The sequence below is a fragment of the Myotis brandtii genome, unplaced genomic scaffold (genome assembly GCF_000412655.1).
Source record: "Myotis brandtii unplaced genomic scaffold, ASM41265v1 scaffold525, whole genome shotgun sequence".
NCBI classification, from domain to species: Eukaryota; Metazoa; Chordata; class Mammalia; order Chiroptera; family Vespertilionidae; genus Myotis; species Myotis brandtii.
Window position 1 is genome coordinate 224,409 of NW_005369915.1, and position 21,146 is coordinate 245,554.

Below are 21,146 nucleotides of genomic sequence, written 5' to 3' on the forward strand. Positions count from 1 at the left end.
AGTCATTCTGCTGTTAGGGTCAATTGCATATTACCCTTTTATTCTATAGGATAGAGGCCTGGTGCATGGGTGGGGGCCAGCTAGATTGCCCTGAAGGGTGTCCCAGATCAGGGTGGGGGTCCTGTTGGGGTGCCTGGCCAGACTGGGTGAGGGGCTGAGGGCCGTTTTCAGACTGGCCAAGCCCCTTCAGTATGGGGGTTCCCACTGGGATGCCTGACCAGCCTGGGTGAGGGACAGAGGGCCGTTTTCAGGCTGGCAACACCCCCTTCAGGGTTGGGGGTCCTGCTGGGGTTCCTGGCCAGCCTGGGTGAGGGGTAATGGCTGTTTGCAGGTTGGCCAAGCCCCCCAGTGGGGATCCTCACCCCTGAGGGTGTGGCCATCCTGGGTGAGGGGCTGATGGCTGTTTGCAGCCTGGCCACAGCCCCCAGCTACTCAAGCTCCCAGTGTAGGCTGGCTGGAAGCAGGTATCTGGGATTTATTTATCTTCTATAATTGAAATTTTGTTGCCTTGAGCGGAGGCCACAGCCGGCCAGGGCAGGCGGGAAGCTTGACTTCCTACATCACCAGGGCAACCAAGCCTCTTGTTTGCTCCAGCTCAGTGGCTGCTGGCCGCCATCTTGGTTGGGTTAATTTGCATACAGTCACTCTGATTGGCTGGTGGGCGTGGCTTGGGGCATAGTGGAGGTGTGGTCAATTTGCATGTTTCTCTTTTATTAGATTAGAAGTCTTATTATTTTTAGATTCTTTATTGTTTAAAGTATTACAAATAGTATTACCTGTGTCTCTTTTTTCCCCCACTGACCTCTCCCCAGCCACCCCCCCCAGTACATGACCTCACCCCCCTAATATCTGTGGCTATTGGTTATGCTTATATATATGCATACAAGTCCTTTGGTTAATCTCTTACCCCCCTCCCCTGCTTTATGATTGAAAAAATACTCTAGAGCTTCTACTTCTGGACATTTCCAACCTTGTTCTCCTCAACCAACCATGTACTTCTGACTACTATCATAATTATACCTCAGGAATGAACTTTTGAGCATTAATGTAGGATGAATTGGCACAGTGCATTGTATAACTGTTCTTTAGAGCCATACTTATCCTGGGATGACTACCTGATTATACATACATGGACACCATAAATATACCCCATTAAATTTAAATTAAATGTATCTCTCACTCAATATCCTTTTACTTGAATCAAGGGGAAGAAAATGCCAAGGACACTCTGATCTTGGAGGAGAGTACTACTGACTGACTTCAGCTAAAATACTACATTTTGAAGAGTTTACAAATAAACACAACCTACTAAATGTTAGGGTCCTTCCAAGTCTTGGAAGGGGTCCACTTAAGTGAGATCTCCAAAAGTTATTCTTCATTAATTTCACAGTAAATATATTTACCTTGCTTTGTTACATTCAGGAATTATACATTAGGATTAAAAGAAATAGGGATAAATAAGGCTGATATAATATAATTGATGAAGAAGAGTGAAAGGATTAAGTGAGAGAGAATAAAAATCAAGACTTGATAGAGTACAAAGAGCTTTCAGCTAGGAATAGTAATCATAACCGTAACAATAATAATAACTACAAATTTCAGGTCATGTATGATGTGCCAGTGTGTTTTCTATCCTGGAGGAAAGGCTCTTGTAATTGTTGGCTGTAACTATAATTAGAATATATTAAGAATCTGTTCTTTTTTGGCATCAAACCCCTGATTCATAATTGAGAGTACTTTTCACTCTATGAATCTGAACTCTTGGGGTGAATACCACTAAATCCCCATTGTAATTCATAATAAGGCTTGAGATTTGATTCGTAAACACCTTGTAACTCATGCCCAGGCCATCTTGTGCATCACAGGGCAGTGATCACAGGCAATGGAAATATTTGTAGACACCTTTCATAGAAAACAAATGTAGGTAGATGTAACCAAGCAAGATTTAGATTCAAATTTAGGTAAATCAACTATGTACTAAGTGTGTTCCCAAGTGGTACCTTCATATTCCTCTAACAACAAGTAAATCTCCATGAATAGTATTACATTTATAGAGCTCTAACATTAAAACTACATGGAGTAAACCTTTCAGGCAACCTAAAATATTCTGGAATTTTTCAGTAATTTCCATTTATCATTATGAATTTAAAATCAGAAAGCTATGAAAAGCTAGAGAGTCATATATAGAATTTCCTATGGTCTTTCTTATAATCTAGTTCAAGGATTTTCAAACTTTCGGTAAAGGGCCAAATCATGACCACTTTAGCCTTTTCAGACTAGATGGTCTATTTTGAAATTACCCAGTTCAGAGATGAGTAAAGGAATAGGCCTATCCATATTCCAATAAAACTTTATTCACAAAACAGAGGACAAACAGGATTTGGCTCATCTACTGTAGTTTGCTGATTACTGTGTAGTTCCCTGGATCTGAACATCTTAAACATGATTTTAAAACAAACTGTTTACATTTTATGGGTAATTTAAGTGGTTTTCAAGGGAAATTTTTTACTATTATGAGTTAGGCAGTGGCCTGAGATCCTAATATTAGCATATCTCACACAACTTTACTATTTATAGATTGGAATCCTTTGAACATAGTTAAGTTCCCCCCAAATGTGTTTTTTATCTTTTATTTTGACCCTTAGGAGGGATTAAATAGTATAAAAAAATCCACCAAGATACCTAATAATTACATTCATAAGCAAAGGTTTTGGGATGAGAGAACAATTGGAGCCACTGGTCTGCCCAAGCTGCCTTTCTTTACAGATAGTGCAAATTACATGTACTCAGATTTCTTTTTTACTTGGAAAATTGCCATCCTTAAAAAGTTTTGTTGTTTAAACTAACAAGCATGGCTCAGGATAAAGAGTCTTTGGTATTTTATTTATTCATGATTTGCATTAAATTGGGTAAAGCATGCATCCTTGTCACTGCTTTGTGTCCCTGTTTTTTATGTATTTGTTGTTTTGGTTGTTATTCACTAATGGAAATAGAGTGAAGATTTGGTTGTGTTATCTGATCAACTTAACAAACTGAAGCAATAAAAAAAATCTGTGACTTTTTCTATTGCTATAAGTAAGATTTTTGCAAAGTACATACCTCCTAAAGCCTAGACTTATTAAAGAGGAAAAAAATGATTCGAGTACACAGGACCTTAAATATCCTGAAAGACAAAAATTTTGGGAAAAAATTCTTATTTTAAATAATTCAGAAAAAAAAGTTCTTCATTGTTAATTTCTATGTCCAGAACCACTATCACAGGATTAAAACAATGATAATAATAACAATAGTAATAAGATGCTATTCATTCTTCTATTTATATGATTTTTACTTCACAGATGTTTACTTCTGAGCAGACTTTCCCTCAAATGCTAAAGAGCTGATAAGGACAAGACCCAAACCCATTTGACTATGTCAATGCCATTTTTTGTAGTTAAAGAACTATTGATTAGCAATTGGATGCAGATGAAATTGCTGCATGGCTCATCATTTTAGCATGTGATTTTAAAAAATAAATGCTTTTATTGAATGCACATTTTGATGCTTTCTTAGAAAAGTGATACTGGGGTACAGAACTACTCTTGAGATTATTAGCATTCACACATGCATTAGTCAATACTACAGATGTTTAAGTGCCTTATGCCCTCTCACCTCTGAGGAAAAGAGCTTAAACTATCTGTATGAAGCAATTTACCTGGCAAATGATTATGCATGCCTTTCACATGCATAATAGAGTGATAGATTTGAGGACATTTTGGGTTAATTTAACATGCTTGATACAATTTCTATATTCATAGGGGCACTTACGAGTAATTTATGGTGAAACAACTTGCTGGGTGAATATATATAGTTGCTTTACATTGTCTCTGTCATAATAAAAATATAAAGGTAGTCAATGGTATCTAAAGTTAACTGAGATTACAAACCACTAGGGAAAGACATTGATGGCTGGCTTCTTGATTGTGTATTAAAATTTGCGAAGGTAACTCGGAAAACCCTTCTCACAATTCACACCATACTCGCTCAAAGTGGGAATTTGATTGGCTTTTAGTGTCTTTCTTATTGTTATTGTCATTGTAACAATGTCATCTTCCAAAGTGCAGCATTAGGCAGAGAGTGATATCCAGAAATGATGTTTTTAAAGTGCCAGAATATTAGCATTTGGTTCTGATGTTTTTGTTTTTTTTAAAGCAGAGCATCCACGGTATAGCATTCTCTAAAATGTAATTGCAAGGCAGCGATATGGCAAAACATTAATAGCAGGACCACCTCCTGTCTAGTGAAAGCTCTCCTTCTCCAGGTATTCAGAGACGTGTACTCTGGCCCCAGGACAGTTACATGCTCAGGCGGAGAAGGGGAGGAGTGAAATAATGTGATGGTCCATCATCACTGAACAACAGAAACCTAAAAGTTTACTCATTTTGTTTTAATGTTCTTTATTTTGATATATAAAGGAATGATCCACATTAGAACATTTCCCACATAATATCCAAATAATGTTAATGTTCCCAAGGTTGGTAGTATGTACAGAGTCCTCTAGGCTAACCTGAAGTCACTATAAGCAGGCCCCAAGTTCCCCATAGTTTAACACTTTGAAACAGAATGACCTCTGGCCACTGAGAATTTGGAGGAGAGAATTTATATATGATGAGCCCCCCAGCAGAACAAGTTAGAATACCAACAACCATAAAACGCCTGGACCCACTGCACCATCACCTCACAAATGAACCACCACGCATCTAAGCAGGCCTGGGAAACATCATGTAAGACCAGCTCTGGTAAAACATCAAAGTTCCCCCCAACCCTTTTCAACCAGGTGTAGGAATAAATGCAGTATGCTTTCACTTACCTTTATCTTTTAATTTAATTTAATTTTTTTTTTGTTAATCCTCACCCGAGGATATTTTTCCATTGATTTTTAGAATGAGTGGAAAAGAGGGGGAGAGACAGAGAGAGAGAAATATCCATGTGACAGAGACACGTCAATTGATTGCCTCCCATATGCGCCCCGACCAGGGCACCGGGGATAGAGATTGCAACCCAAGTACCTGCCCATGACCATAATCGAACCCTGGGACCCTTTCGTCTATGGGGCTGATGGTCTATCAACTGAGACAAACCAGCTAAGGCTTAATTTTTCATTAACTAATTTAATTCTCGCTTCTCAGCCAGAGTCACTAAAGGCATAATAAAGGCCTTCAGCCTGTGGTCTGGAAGATCAAAGAGGAGCAAACATTCCTAATGAGTTACTGATACCAACTTCAGACACTTAGTACTTTGCCATTCTAAAAATATTAATACAATGATATTTACACTTACTATTTAAATTTAGCTTGTTAACAAAATGGCTGAAAACTTAAGTCAGATAAAACTCCTATAACGAATAGTGAGAAAAATATAAGATAATATGAGTAAGCTGCTAAAAGAAGTCTCAGATAGCAACCCTTAAACTTCAGAATGTTATAGGTTTTGTAGTACATTTAGGATGAATAAATTTAAAGTGTGTAGAGAATAGGGGACAAGAATAGGTTGGAACAATAGAAAGGAATACAAACAGAGATGCTATAAAGAATATTTATGAAGGTTTTTTCAGAGAATACATTGAAAGTAATGCCTCATAGATACATTTCCAAATGTAAAAGTCAAACGAGCAAACAAACAAAAAATACTAATGGATAACATTAAGTAGCAAGTCATACTGAATTCCTATTAACTTCTGAAATGAATGTTTTTTAACCATTTCCAAGTCTGTGGGGCTTTTGATCTCTCTTTATTGTATCAACCTCCAAAATTCAAAGTAAAATAATAACAACAAGAGGATGAAAAATAACCTTACGATGATTTTTTTAGAATCATCTTGTGTGTGCTTCCAAATGTAGTGACTTCAATTCAGACTGTACTTATTACCACTATAAACAATTATTATTTCAGTGATTCTACTATGCATGGGATGAGGTTATAAGAGTGCCATAATACTAAATTACTGTTAAAGTCTTGTCTTACTTTGTCTATTTTTATTATGTTGTTAATATTTGTTATGTGTTAAAGAAAGCAAATGATGTCTTAATAAATACAACTTATGAGTAGCAAGAGCTCATTTTTGGTTTTGATTTTATTATAAATCTATAAGTAATAAGCAAAATTGACTGGAGTTTAAATTTCTCTCCTTTCACATACTGGAGAAAAATTGTTATGAGGAGAACCAGTGAGAAAGCGAAGAAATCAATGGAAACAGAATATCTATATAATCATGAGTAGTCAAAATGACCTTATTGGTCAACTCAAGATTTTTCTCCTTAGAAAACTTATTTATTTACTTATTATTTTTTTAAATCCTCACCCTAGGATATTTTTCCATTGATTTTTAGAGAAAGTGGAAGAGAGAAGAAAAGACAGAGAGAAATATTGATATGAGAGAAGCACAGTGAATTGTTGCCTTCTGCACACACCCAGACCAGGGCCTGGGTGGGGAGGAGCTCGCAAGTGAGGTACGTGCCCTTGACCAGAATCGAACCCAGTCTTCAGACCCACGCTCTAGCCACTGAGCCTAACTGGCTAGAACAGAAAACTTTTAAAAATCAAGCCAAATTTATGCTTCTGAGTTTTTTCTCAAATTTTCTCTTAAAATATTTTAATTCACTTCCAAATTGAGAATTTTATAGCACAGAGACTTATATTTCTAATTAAAATCCCAGTACATTTGTATCACCATGACCTAAATTTCAGTCTACTCTTTAAAATTTAATAAGAACATGCTTTTAATGTCTGTCTCAGAATGCTTTCGGATTTCATCTAGTGGCATTTCAGAACATTTTTGGAAACAACAAGCACCATTCACAGAGTTATTATTTATAAAGCTGAAATTCAAGCCCAAATATTATAGATTCAGAGTGATGTTTGAACGGAGCAATGAAGAGTAAGGGGCATGTTGACTCTAACTTCTGACTCAGATGTATTTGAAGTGTGTGAAAACAGATAGTCTCCTTCAGTGGGCTTCACAGATAGCTGCGTGTCCACCACGACAAAAACACGGTCACCGATGCTTAGGAGGTACACACTGACCAGTGGCCAAAGAATACACTGACTAATGATATAGAATAACGGGGAGACTGCTGATTTCAATCCACAATTCCATGGGTGTCTTAGTCTATTCATGCTGCTATAAAAGTACCTTAAACTGGTGGCTTATAAACAACAAATGTTTATTTCTCACAGTTCTGGAGACTGGAAAGCCCAAAATAAAGGCAATGGCAAATCAGGGCTAGAGAGCCCATGTCCTAGTTGATAAACAGCACCTTCTCCCTGTGTCCTCACATAGTAGAAGGGCAAGGGCAAGGGAGCATGCTAGGACCTCTCTGATAAAGGTATTTATCCTATTTACGAGGGCTCTGCCCTCATAAACTAATCACCTCCCAAATGTCTTAACTCCTAATATCATCACATTGGGCATAATGAATTGTAAGGGGGCACAAATATTCACTCCATAGCAATGTGCACACTTTATTGGTTTAACTGGAAGATGGAGGGGGAAGGTTGAGTCATTGAGGAGATGTGTAAACAATTCTAAAGTTATGAGATAAGATATACTACAGTGGGGCCTTGACTTACGAGTGTCCCGACTAACGAGTTTTTCGAGATACGAGCCGTCTCTTGGCCGATTTTTTGCTTTGAGTTGCGAGCTAAAATTCGGGTTATGAGCCAGCTTCAAATACCCCACTTCTAGTTGGCGCAGCGAACGTCACAGTGAACGCCACAACATCAGCCCAGCATCAAGTGTCTCACTTGTTCACTTTAAGCGGTTAGTTCTTAGTTGAAGCTTCAGTGTTGTGCTCGCATTTGTGCTTGCAGTTATTTTGCAAAACTTTGTTTTTTTCAACCAAGGGTGTCTGGAATGGATTAATGGCATTTCAATTCATTGTAATGGTGAAAATTGATTTGACATACGAGTAATTTGAGTTACGAGCTCCGTCATGGAACGAATTAAACTCGTAAGTCAAGGCCCCACTGTACTTGGAAAAAAAGCTTGCACTTATGGCAATGACTGAGTTAAACAGAAATGTGAGAAATGGTGTGTTTAATGCCAACTATATCTTGGCAATATTGAGTATTAGAGCCTAGAGCCACAATACTGACCCTCTCCCGATTAGTTTAGAAGCAATTTGGCAGCAGGCCTGACTGAATCTGGGTTTACATGGTAATTTGTCTCTGTTCAGAGAAAAAAAAAGTAGAAAAGATAACTAGACATAGTAAATACAGTAAACAATAGGTGAAGGAACTAAATAAGCTGATATTTAGTAAATTCAGTACCTGATGTGCTCAACTTTTATTCTTTTTTTCTTTATGAAACAGCATTATAGCCTGTAAATAACATTGTTACTCCATATAATTATTTTTAAATGCTTACAAATTTTGGAGTCAACATATGCTACAATTGGCTGTGCTGCTTTGCCTCATTTTTGTGTGGACTCTAAAAGTTTCCAATCTTGAGTGGAGTACACAGCAAGAGAAGGTGAATAAGCTGGGCCCCTTTCCCAAGTCATCAACTCTTTTTCTAAGCACTTATAAGTTATTGGTTCTCATGAAGCTCCAAATATCTTCTGCAGTTTCATATGTCATACAGAGCACGTAGCAAGCCTCAGAATTAGAGCACAAATCCCTTCTATTCTCCTTTTAAGAAGTTGCTCTTGATTAACAAATGAGCCCTGACAGAAATGGGACATCTGATGAGGAGAGCCAAGCTGCCATTATGGTCGTTATTTCTTCCACTGACCTGTCAATTGACTGTAACCAACAAGATTCCATCTCAGAGGGAAGGGGTTGGAGGATGGATGAGTGGGAAGTGATCAACCAAAGAATTTGTGTGCATATAACCCCTGGACACAGCCTATATATAAGGTGGTGAAGGCCTGGGTTGGGGGCAGGCTAGAAGGGGTCAATGGGAGAAAAAGGGGACATGTGCAATACTTTCAACAATAAAAATATATAAAGAAAGATCCCATATTTAAATGAGAATGTATATGAGGAATGGGCCTGAGCAGATCCTAAAATAATTTGTAGGTTTCATCTGGCCTAACTCCCAATACAGTGTGACTCTCCCTTAATCCATCTTTAGATCTCATGGAGAGTTCCTTATCACCATTTGAATAAAAATTAGAAAAATGATAGAAGTGTTGTTAACAAATGTCACCACATGGAGTGCCAGCACTAGCCTACCATGTGGCTGACGCATTACAGTAGCATCCGCAAATACCCTAGAAGGAAAATAGAAATGTTAACACCTCTCTGGGACTGACTATCAAGGAGCACATCATGTTATTTTTACTTTGCCAGGTAGAAAATTGACATGTTATAATCTAAAGCAATTAATGGAGGGAGGTTACTTTTTATAAAAACTGTCAAGGGCTTTGTAGGAGCAAGAACAAACTATTGAGAAGAATGGCCCCAGAGTGTGAGAATATGTATAGTTTGTGAATGTTCACCATTAGCTCTAACCACCAAGGGCTCTTACTTTTCAAGTGCAGCAGGTTAAACTTCTCTGGGGAGATGAGTCAGCAACCCCAATGTTTTCCCAGTAGAATTAACAACAAAAAGGGCTGTGATGGGGGAAGAGGGAGATGAGTTAGGTTCAACAATAGTCCTCTCCTTAGCAAGGCCAGAGAGCCTCTCCCATTGCTAAAGTGCAAAATTGATTCTCACTGACATCAGTAGCAAACAGCTTCACTCTCAGATATAATTTCAAAGAGATAATAGCAATCTTCACTGGATAGGGTCTGCGAGCAGTGCCCAGTGGATAGTATAAAAATTACTTATTATGATCACTGTGACCACATGTGCTGTATAAGACCTCTTCAGATCAAAGGGCAACAATCTATCCCTTTAGGGAAAACACACACACACACACATTGTGTTGTAAGGTTAGATAGGGTCTATGCTGTGAATCAGAAATAGCTGTACTGTATTAATGAACCTACTCAGTGTGTTCTGATATATCCACATTGAGTAAGAGAAACTGATGGATGACATAAGCACCCATTTAGGTAGGAATACAAAAGTCACATATTTTTGGTGAGCAAAGATTTTGATTATAAAGTGCATTAAAGAAGTTCTGAACCAACAGAATTGATGTCTGGGGCAAAGAGAATGTGAAGTGGATAGTAAAGTAGAAATATAATGCAAATTTTGGCTTATTGACAAGTTATAGAATAAGGAATGTAGTCTCCAACTTAATTTCCATGTTTTTCTTTCTTTGTTTACTAACATTAACTGTGAAAAGTGTTGGAGGTGTTAACCTTTAAGCTTTTGGTTAAAGGTTGTGATGTGTAGGGAGAGTTACTGGACAATAAGGCAGATATTGATGGAAACCTTGTTGCCCCCCTTCATGGAGAAGGTATGTGCAGGTTCTATTACCTCGGACTTAGGTGGGCAAGAGCATATTTTGAAAATATAAGGAAAAAATGATGTACATGAATATATAGAGTTCAAAATAGTGAAGTGCTGCATTCTATTTTCATGATTTTTAGATTATATGAATTTGGAGAAAAAGAAGGCTCTGCCTTCCACTCAAAAAGCTAAAGGGGCCTGGCTCTCTCTCCTCAGCTATTGTGAACGGATGCACTGAGCTGTGGCCTTGTCTTAGTCATCCAGAGGCTCCTGACTGGCTTTGGACCTAGTGTTAGTGACAGGAAGTCTTAGAACATTTCATACAGATGATGTCCGGCAGGGGTGTCAGGGTCCCCTTAGTGACAGATCACCTAATGACACATACCAAGGACAGAATCCCCTTTACACTGTTCCCATGGCATAAAGGTGAGTATGTTTCTGGCTGCCTCGCTTACTTTGGTCTCTTTCCCTCTTCTGACCCTGATTCTCCTGGCTTCCTCTGATGATTCTTTGAGTTACTTAATATTACTGCATTGAGTTACTTGCTAGTTAAGTTAACCAAAGTTGATTTTGCTTGTTACTGACCCTCATTAATAAAAACATGACATGGAATGTAATCTATAAAGAGTCTGACACCTGGCAGTATATCTATCATTTATGCTGTAAGTGATAGTATGTATTCTATTCTTATTATTAACACTATGGAAAGAGTATATAGTTCTGTTGATAATAACACATTCAGTTAAGGTAACACTAGCTGCTTTGACCAAAAAAAAAAAAAAAAGCACAAAAATAGATAATGATCAATATATATAGTTGTGTGTGTGTTTTAACTCATATATAATCCAAAGAATCCAAAATAGGTACTTTTGATTTATAGTTCTTCCCTATTGGTGATTGAGGAACTCCAAAACTTTCCATCTCATGGCTCTACCAACTACAACACACAGTTTTAAGGGTGCTGAGCTTGTCCACATAAGCTGGTGAAATGAGAAAGAACTTGAAATATCTCTCATTGGAAGTTTCCATGGGCCAGACCTGGAGGTGACGGGTGTCACCTTCTCCACATTCCATTTGCTGGGCCTCAGTGATATACTAAGCACTTAATACACATAATCTAACTCATTAAATCATCACAACAATGAAGAGTTGACATTGTTTTGCACATTATGCATTAAGTAATTTAGGTTTATAAAATTTAATTTGTCTAGGATTGTATAGCTTTGCATCAGAAGAACTGGAAAATGTCACAGATGGTTCTGCCTGAAACATTGCTGCTTGTTATATACACTATGATACACCACACCCATTCATTTTCATCAAAGCTATTACATTTATTACTTCAAACAGATTTAAAAACAAACCAATAGTTGAATCAGCATTGTTGTTGGACTAAATGCTTTACCAGTAGTTATATGGCCAAACACCCAAATGATATGGGTCTTACTAAACTTTATAGAAAACAATGATTTGCATCAGAAATACATAAATGGTCAGAATGCTTGCATGGTTGCACATCTACATTTATTATTTTATTTTCAATTCTGAGTAGTTCCATGATATCAATCTTTTAATGCATGCCCCTTAATAATCTTAAATTTAGTCTTGAGGGCTAAAGAATAATTATTGAATACTTTATATTTCATGAATGGCAAATTGAGAAAAAAAAATTAGAAAAAATCTTAATGATTAAAATTATAATATTTCATGAGGTAAAAATATAGTTATAAATATATATTCTTCTTTCTAATCAAGCACCAAGACTTTCCACCATTTTCTTGTAAAAACTACTTTCTTAATAAATTATTTAATGATGTATTCAAGTCAACTCTGTAGTGTTGAACATAAGGTTATTTTTTACCTTTAGCAGACAATTTTAACTTTTATTTTCCTACCATTTAAAAAAATATTTTCTATTGATTTCAGAGAGGAAAGGGGAGGGTGAGAGAGATAGAAACATCACTAATAAGAGATAATCATCAATTAGTTATTTCCTGCATGCCCCCAACTAGCCCCCAATCCGGGCATGTGCCCTGACCAGGAATCAAACAGTGACCTCCTGATCATAGGTTGATGCTCAACCACTGAGCCACACCCAGCTGGGCTATTTTCCTACTGTTTTGAGAAGAAAAGATTTGCACATCTTTCACATCCATAAGTGAAAAATATGGTGAAATGTACAAGAAACAAAATTATAATTCGTTTTTATAAAATAGATTGCTCATTTGTGAAAGGAAAATCTATAGATGTGCAGCACAGTGAGGACAGCTTAAAAAGGTTTTTATTCAGAAACAAGGGCTCTTGAAAGAATACATTTTCTGAATAGCAGTGAAATTTACATGGAATAAAAGTAAACTGTCTCTCTATGAAAGGAATATCTGATAAAGGAATGTCTTATTATCCATGAAGCAAAAAGTTTAATATAATCCCAAAGTCTTCAATTTTAATAATAGATTTTCAGCAGACTTCTTCAAACAATAGCTCAGTAAGTAATAGAATCCTCTTAAATAAAGATATTATAAAAATCATTTTATAAAAAAAGAACATTTTTTGAGGAGCCAAATTTTACACTCAGTTTTCTTCTATCCCTAGTTTACTTTGTGAGCTCTGATATCTTGCAAGTTGAAGATAATTCATATGCAAATATCACAGATCTTTGCAGACAGACCATAAAAATATGAATTATAAGGCTTTCTTTTTCATTCAGTCATAATTGTTATGTGCTCTTTCTTTTTCCATGCAACTAATAGAGAAAATTATAGATTTCCATGTTATTTATTGTCTTCAAATCACTTTCCCACTTCTACAACTATCTTTGGTTAAGGTTATCCATGGTCTTTAGAGAAGTAACTAGTCAGAAGCAAAAAAGAGAAACTAAAGTGATATTATCCAATATCACATATTATTTTTCATACCAATTTTTTCCTGCTATGAAATAGGCAAATTATTTTTATTCTAGAGCCAATATCCCTACCTCAATGAATAGAATTTTCTAGTTTTCTTGGTCAATTTGAAGACTTTTATGTGGTAATTCTCTCATCTATTTTTTTCTTTTGTTTTACAGAATGATGATACTAGAGATAGGGTTTAGAAGCCCTTTTCCTGGCATGAATTTACTATCAACACACAGACACACACATACAAGTGAGCTTATAAAAGGCACATATACAACACACCTAGAGATTATGATCTCAAATACAGAGGAAATGACACTTCTATGACTATGATCTATGAAAAAAGCTAGTCCCCATGTCTGTAAAGCATCTTGATACCACTCATTTTGCTTTCTGAATATGGATGAAAAAACTAAACTGTATGTTTATATGTAACTGTAGGCTGGGGGAAAAGGGAAATACCTCACATTTTGGTGATCACACTGTGGATTCTCTCACTGTGTAATAGCTCTGATTCTTTCTTGGGAAACAGCAAAACTTGAAAATGTAATAATTCAAATAGATTTTGTAAATGCAGAGCTAGAAAATGAGTTTTCACTACTCTGCTATATGTGAGCACTGAGGCAACAGCTTGAACAATGTCAGCTTTGTTCAGGCCAATTTAAAAGCAAGACTTCCTTTAAAGCAGAACTTTGTAATGAAAAATACTCCCTCCATATGAAGGCCACTTTACATCTGGCACACTTTCTGTGGCCTTTATCTGACTAGATATTGACAGGAAACTTGAATGAGAAATGATGTCTAAGACTTCATTAGTCAGTAACAAATGAGCTCTTGCAAAATGCCGATATGTCATTAACACCTTAACAAAAATTAGTTTATTGGATTTATCAACTTACCCACTAATTTCTACTTTCAAAACTCCCCAGAGCTCAATAATTAGGTAGTTGGTGCTGCTTAGAAAATGTAACGCTCAAGGTTAAGAGGCTCCTTGTCTGTGACTTGATCACTGTTACTCTTATGCCTGCAGACTCAGCTCCAAAGTGTAGAGTTGCCATGAGTCCCGGCAAGGATGTTCCACCGCACAGAGGACAATGGCTTGTCCTGTCTTCACAGACCCAGAGAAATAAGTACCAGGGGACTGTGCAAAGAGAAGTGCCCAGAGTGGTACCTGAACTCAAGGGCTTGTTTTATATAAACCCAAGAATTGTTTTATATAAAATCTGTTTGTGATGAACTCTCCACTTAAATTCTTCCACGAAGAGACAGATGCGGCAGGGAATTCAGTCATATGTATACTTGTAGTCTTTTTTCTTTTAATGCATCGGTGACAGGTGGGGCAAGATGGCTCCATCATTATCAAGATTGCTTGTCATACACTGTGCAGAGTATGATCTATATCCCTTACATATAAGTGGGAGAAGTTCTTTGGTTTTATACATGCAATTTAAAAGCATTGCTATACTTAGATTTGTTCTATCTAGTTCATGATTCAAGATGCATTCATGTAATGGGAAAAAAAGTCGCTCGAGAGGAGGCAGGAGAAATAACATTACAAAGAACTGCTTTGAATATTTGTTTTCATTTCTCTTGGTTAAGTATCTAGGAGTGGAATGACTGAGGAGTATGATAGATGTAAAATCTAATAAACTTACTTGGGCATTACCTTTGAACCTATTTTTATAGCTTTAAGTAATCTTACAGCACATTATCATCACCTTTTGGGCATTCAATCTTGCAATTATTCCATGATTTATGAGACTATTCCCAAGGCCTGTATATTTAGGCTATTGTCGTATGTTAACCTACTAAAATATACCAGTAAATTATATTTTAATTCTTAAGTCTTTATCTCTCTGATTACGTCTTTAAATATACTACTATAAGTAATATTAATGAAATTGTTGGATCAATAAAGCCATATTTTTAAAAGAATTTTAGAGCAGTTTGATTTTACAACAAAAATGAGAAAAAGATACAGAGAGTTCCCATATACCCCTGTTCCATACATGCAAAACCTCCCCCATAGTCAACATCACTCACTACAATGGTACATATTTTACCAAGGATTATCCTACATTGATACATCATAACCACCCAAAGTTCAGAGTTTACCTTAAGAGTCGTATTTTTGTCTTCTCTTAAATAGTGTCAAACTGATCTTCTGAAAAATTGCAAAAATGTATATTTTCCAAAATTAAAAGAAAATACCTAAATTAAACAAACATTTACTAAAAATTTATCTTTTTCTACATTGATGGGGTTTCAGAATTAAAAGGAACTATGGACTTCCTTTAGCCCATTTCTTTACCTAGTCCTTAAATGTTCTCTGTAACATACCTAAGAAGTGTTTTACCAGGCCCTATTTGGATAAGGGAGTGTATGGCTCTTGTCTATTGTTGGAATGTATTAATTATTAAAAAGAGTTTCTTTCCAGTGAGTAACAGATCACCAAATTTCAACATCCCCCACATTTTAGCAAGTTTCAGATGTGTGTAAAACATAGTCCCGCTGAGGTTCTGGGCCAATTCTGTACACTTCATGCAGAGCAGATATGAAAGTGTGGAGATTTCCTTTGCTCCAAAACTGTTCAGCTCTGTCTGGCCTTCACTCCTTCTCTGGCTGCCTATTCTATCTTAATTGAATATGTCCTTAATTGAATATTAAGAGTGAATATAAAATAACTTGCTGAATATTTGGGACATTTTAAACACTGAATGAATATTAGATGCTATTTTTACTATAATCACTGTTACTTGTACATACAAAATATGTATTTATGATTTTTGTTTCTAATTTTGAAAAATTCAATGAAATAAGCTTTGTTGTTCATCCCTCTGTCTCTTTAATTTTTTTAAAAACAATATATTTTTCAAAACTTTAGCGACTTTAGAGGGAGGAAGGGAGAGGGAGAGAGATAGAGACAAGAATGATGAGAGAGAATCATTGATCGGCCTCCTCCTACAACCCAGGCATGTGCCCTGACCAGGAATTAAACCATGACCTCCTGGTTCATAGGTCAATGCTCAACCACTGAACTACAACTGCAGGGCTTTTTTTAAACTTAATTTGCTGTGAAAAAAATTACCATTCCAAATATGATGGTTAATTATATGTGTAAACTTGACTGGGCCATGGGGCGGCAAGATAATTGGTCAAACATTATTCTGAGTGTTTCTGTGGGCATGTTTTGGATGAGATTAACATTTAAGTTGGTAGACTGAGTAAGCAGGTTGTCCTCCTTAATGTGGGTGGGCCTCATCTTATCAGCTGAAAGTCTGAATAGAACAAAAAGGCTGAACCTTCCCTGAGTAGAGAGACTTATTTCCCTGGACTGCCTTTGAACAGGGATATTGGCTTTCCCTGCCTCTGCACTGCAACTGAAATACCCACTCCTCCTGGGTCTCTAGACTTCTGGCCATTCACCTGGAACTAAATTGTTGGCTCTCCTGGGTCTCCAGCTTGCCCACCCACTCACCCTGCAGATCTTGGGAACTGTCAGACTCCATAGTCATATAAACCTTATTTATAAGTCTCCGTATAATATCTCCTCTCAGGAGGTGTCTGATTAATAGTCTCAGTACATCGAAGTCAACAGAATGAACTCAGCACTGTGTTTGGAAGTGTGGAAAACACAGGCTTCTAATAGCGTCCGGGCTTACTCAGAATTAGTCAAGTTAGAAACCTAGAGATTACATTATTTGTTTCTTTTTAAAAAATATATATTTTATTGATTTCAGAGAGAAAGGGAGAAGGCGAGAGAGAGAGAGAAACAGCAATGATGAGAGAGAATTATTGATCATTTGCCTCCTGCATGCCCCTTAATGGGGATTGAACCCACAACCCGGCATGTGCCCTTGACCTAAATCAAACCCAGGACCCTTCAGTCTGCAGGCGGGCGCTCTATCCATTGAGCCAAACCAGCTAGGGCCATTATTTGTTTCTTAATCAGCAATCCAATTGGAAGGCTACAAAATAATTTCACACAAAACTAAAAGCAACCTATCTGAGAAAATAATGTGAATATACCGAAGAAAAAAAGCCCTGAGCTCTTATCCCCAAGCCTCACAGTCATGTAGTTTTCCTTCACTTCCATTTTGACTGAGAGCCTTAATGCTAGTTGTAAGTAGAGTAAGTGTCAGTAGCAAAAAGGCCTCCAGGACTGATCTGAAATCCATTGTTTGAAGAGTAAGAAACATTACTAGCTCGTGAGAATAGGACTCACTTCTCTGCAATTACTTGCCTGAAGAAACCAACTAGAAATCTGAAGGATAACAGCTTCACTCAGCCTTGGTGTCACCACCCTCACACACTCCCTCCAAAGAAAAGCTTATCTAACGTTACAGGAGAGAAATTGACAATTTCTCCAGGTTGACCTTTATTTTTTATGCAAGTTTCTTTTTAGTGATGGAATATTCCTGTAAGGTCTCCAGAGGTTGTTTTCAAGGAGGTATTAGTTTATTTTGGAGAGGCGCCGAGCTTTACTTTCTAACGTCGTGCTGGATTAAATGTATTCAAATATATTATCTGCTTTGAAATGTGTTTTTTGAAATGCTTTGCAACCATCCTGCATGCATCTGCCCTGAAGTGGAAATTAAGTACACACTTGTCTGTGAATTTAGAATATCTGTGAATATATCCTGCTTATAAGTTCTTTGTATCAGTATTATTTCAAAGAATATATCAGAGTGGCTTCACTGAGATATGTTAGAAATGATTATTTAGTTATGTTACTTAACTAGACAGTTTTTACTGCAACTTTATATTGGATATTTAAACAAATTTTGTAGTACTTTAAAATGCTTTCCCACATTTGAGATAATCCTTGTTTAAAATAGAAAGCAGAGAACAAAAAGTCCTTTCAATGTTCTATTTCTTGCAAATAAACATGGGCTTTGCTTTGTGCAGTTCCTAGGAAGTTCTTAGAACTATTCATTCACTATCAATTCAGTAAACATCTATTAAATGGCTTTTGTGTTCAAAGCATTGTACACTTTCATGAGATTTTTATATTATGTTTCTGCCCTAGAATACAGGGCCCATCTCTGAGGAGCATGGTATTATACATTTTATGTCAATTGTGCTGATCTGAAATCATTAAATTTTGGAGCTTTACAGCTTTATTTATTCTAGTTCTTTCAACTCCCTAATTTCCAGGAACTCTTTCTAGTCAATAATTCCTTCATGTCACTCTACTACTGAAAAAATAATAATGGTTTTTCATTATATTTGAGATAAAATCCAAACTTCTTTGCATGACTAAAATTCACTTCAGGATCTTATCATTTCAGCCTTATCGCATTTTCCTCCCCAAATATGTGTATATGTTTATTTGAGCATTTTCACATATTTGAGTAAATACTTCTTTGAAAAGGTCATATTTCCTTTCTTGTGCAATAGAGTTAGATACTTACTCCATTGTTCTCCTCTATCAAATCCTTATTAGAGGGCTCATTACATTATTTTATGCATTTTTATTTATTTAATGTTATGTTATTTTGTGTTGTCCATTAAGTTCTTAAATATAGACATCTTGCCTGGAGGATATTTGTAAACTGAGCAGGGCTTGACATATAGTAATCACTCAATATATGACTGACTGAATGATGAAATTAATGGAAAAATGACGACCTTGGAAAATTAAGGGATACAGTCAAAGTCAGAGAGATGTGGCAAAATCAAAATTGGGATGAGGTTTCCATATTCCTTGTACAATGCTCATGTTTTTACTTCTTACTACCTAAATAACTGTAGGTGACATTTTCTAGACTCTTACAGCATACAAAAATAAAATATTCCTACCTTTGGACCAGGGGCTTAAAAATAAAGGTAAAGATAAGAGGGTAACTAAAAGGGAAACAAATTTATTCTCAGCAGTGATGTGACTGAGGGCCACAGGCCTGCTTTCAGTCATTCATGCACACATTCCAGATTCCCCATGGTGGAGGAAAACTCGAAAGGGCGACAGATGTGAACTAACACCTTGCCCATTGCCTGAGTGAGACTGGAGTGCAGTTTACTGCAGCCTGTGCTGTGAATCAGAGAGGGGCCCCACTTCCTTGGAGGTTTGTCAGTTAGTGATACCATTTATTAAGAAAAAAATACCACCCAGCTGGTGTTGCTCAGTGGTTGAGTGTCATCTATGAACCAGGAGGTCACCAGCTGGATTCCCAGTCAGGTCACATGCCTGGATTGGGGGCTGGATCCCCAGTGTGGGGTATGCAGGAGGCAGCTGATCAATGTTTCTCTATCATCAATGTTTCTATCTCTCTGTCCCTCTCCCTTCCTTACCCTCTAAAATCAATAAAAATATATTACCAAAAAAAAAAAAGAAAAGAAAAAATACCCTCCTAGACCTTCTGTGACCTTTTCTTTTCACTACACAGGCAATTGTATGCTCACAACTCCCAAGGTTTCAGCTCTAAGCTAAAATTGATTAAACAAAGAATCAGACAAGAAAAACAAAAAACTTGCTTCACTTTATCTTTCTGAGGGCATATCCTTGTAGCATCCGGAGAAAAATGGATATATTTGACTACCAATAATCAAAACACAGTGCCTGTCAATATTTCATTGATTTGACAAACTTATCCTGATAAATCACCAGTTTGCAGATAGGATTTGAGAATATCTGCTTCTGTTGAGTGAAGTCATCCTTGTGAGGGAGGGGAATGGTGAGAAGTCAGTGGCACAGACTAGTTGCAGTCTGTTTCTCATAATGTCACTTCATGTTTATTTCATTCAAAAGGAATGATCTAAATTTTGCATTTTACTTTAATTTGCCATAGTCTGAAAGTTGAGGATAAAGGAGACAAATTTTGTACTGGTCTCTCTGATATAATCTTTTTTTTTTTCCAGTCAACTCAGCAGTTTTATTGAGCAGTTCAAGTTACAAGATATTTACCCGATTAGAGAGAAAAAAATCTACTTAAATCAGTTATACACAAGAAATATGTTAAACTTTTATTTGACTCAGAGGTGTTCCAAAATACCTATTAAAAAATCTTCTGATACAATTGTAATTGCAAATCTTAGTACTATACCTTAACTAGCAGGAATTTTCAATTAATTGATTTTTTAAATGCTTGGCAGTATAAAAACAGGCATTATTCAAAGCCATTTGGACATATTACTTAAAGGTTGAAACAACCCTATAAATTAGATGCTATTACTTTTGATTTATATATCTGAAAACTAAGACATGCAAAAGTTTTCTCAGGGCTACAGTCAACATGTGGCTTCACTGTTGTCCAGACAGACAGTGGGATGCCAAAGCTGGGCTCATTTCATGCTGTTATCCATGGTCTCTTTCAGCTAATATCATCATTGAATATGCTTTAGATGTGCTATGCATGTCTTTAGGTATTAGTGTTTTTGAAACTTTACATCTATATAAATAGCTTCAGATAATTAAAAAATATTGAAATAAGCTTTGCTGCCAATGGAAAACTTTGAACAGTGAAATTCAAAAACAGAATTATCAAATATTGTACCATTCAACTGCATTCCAACTATCCTATACCCTCTCTGGTGTGACACAGTAGGAAGAGTGGAGTAAAAATACCATGGCTTTAAATATTATGAAATATTGTGGGGTCATTATAAAGATTAAGTAGAATAATTTGTTTTTTGCAAAAGAATGAAATGGCATTTATATTAATTTTGATCTGGTGGCAAATTCCTTTGAGTTTATTTAACAAAGAACTGCAGTGATAAGAAGGTATCCCTTAAGTCACGGCTAGGGAAAATGCAAAGTGAGACAAAGTGAACGAAATCGCTCTGCATAATAAAATATGCAGTTATAACTATTGCTGGTCACCAAAGAAGGACACCATAAATGGCCTGGCAAGGAAACAAGCTGGGTGAGGATAG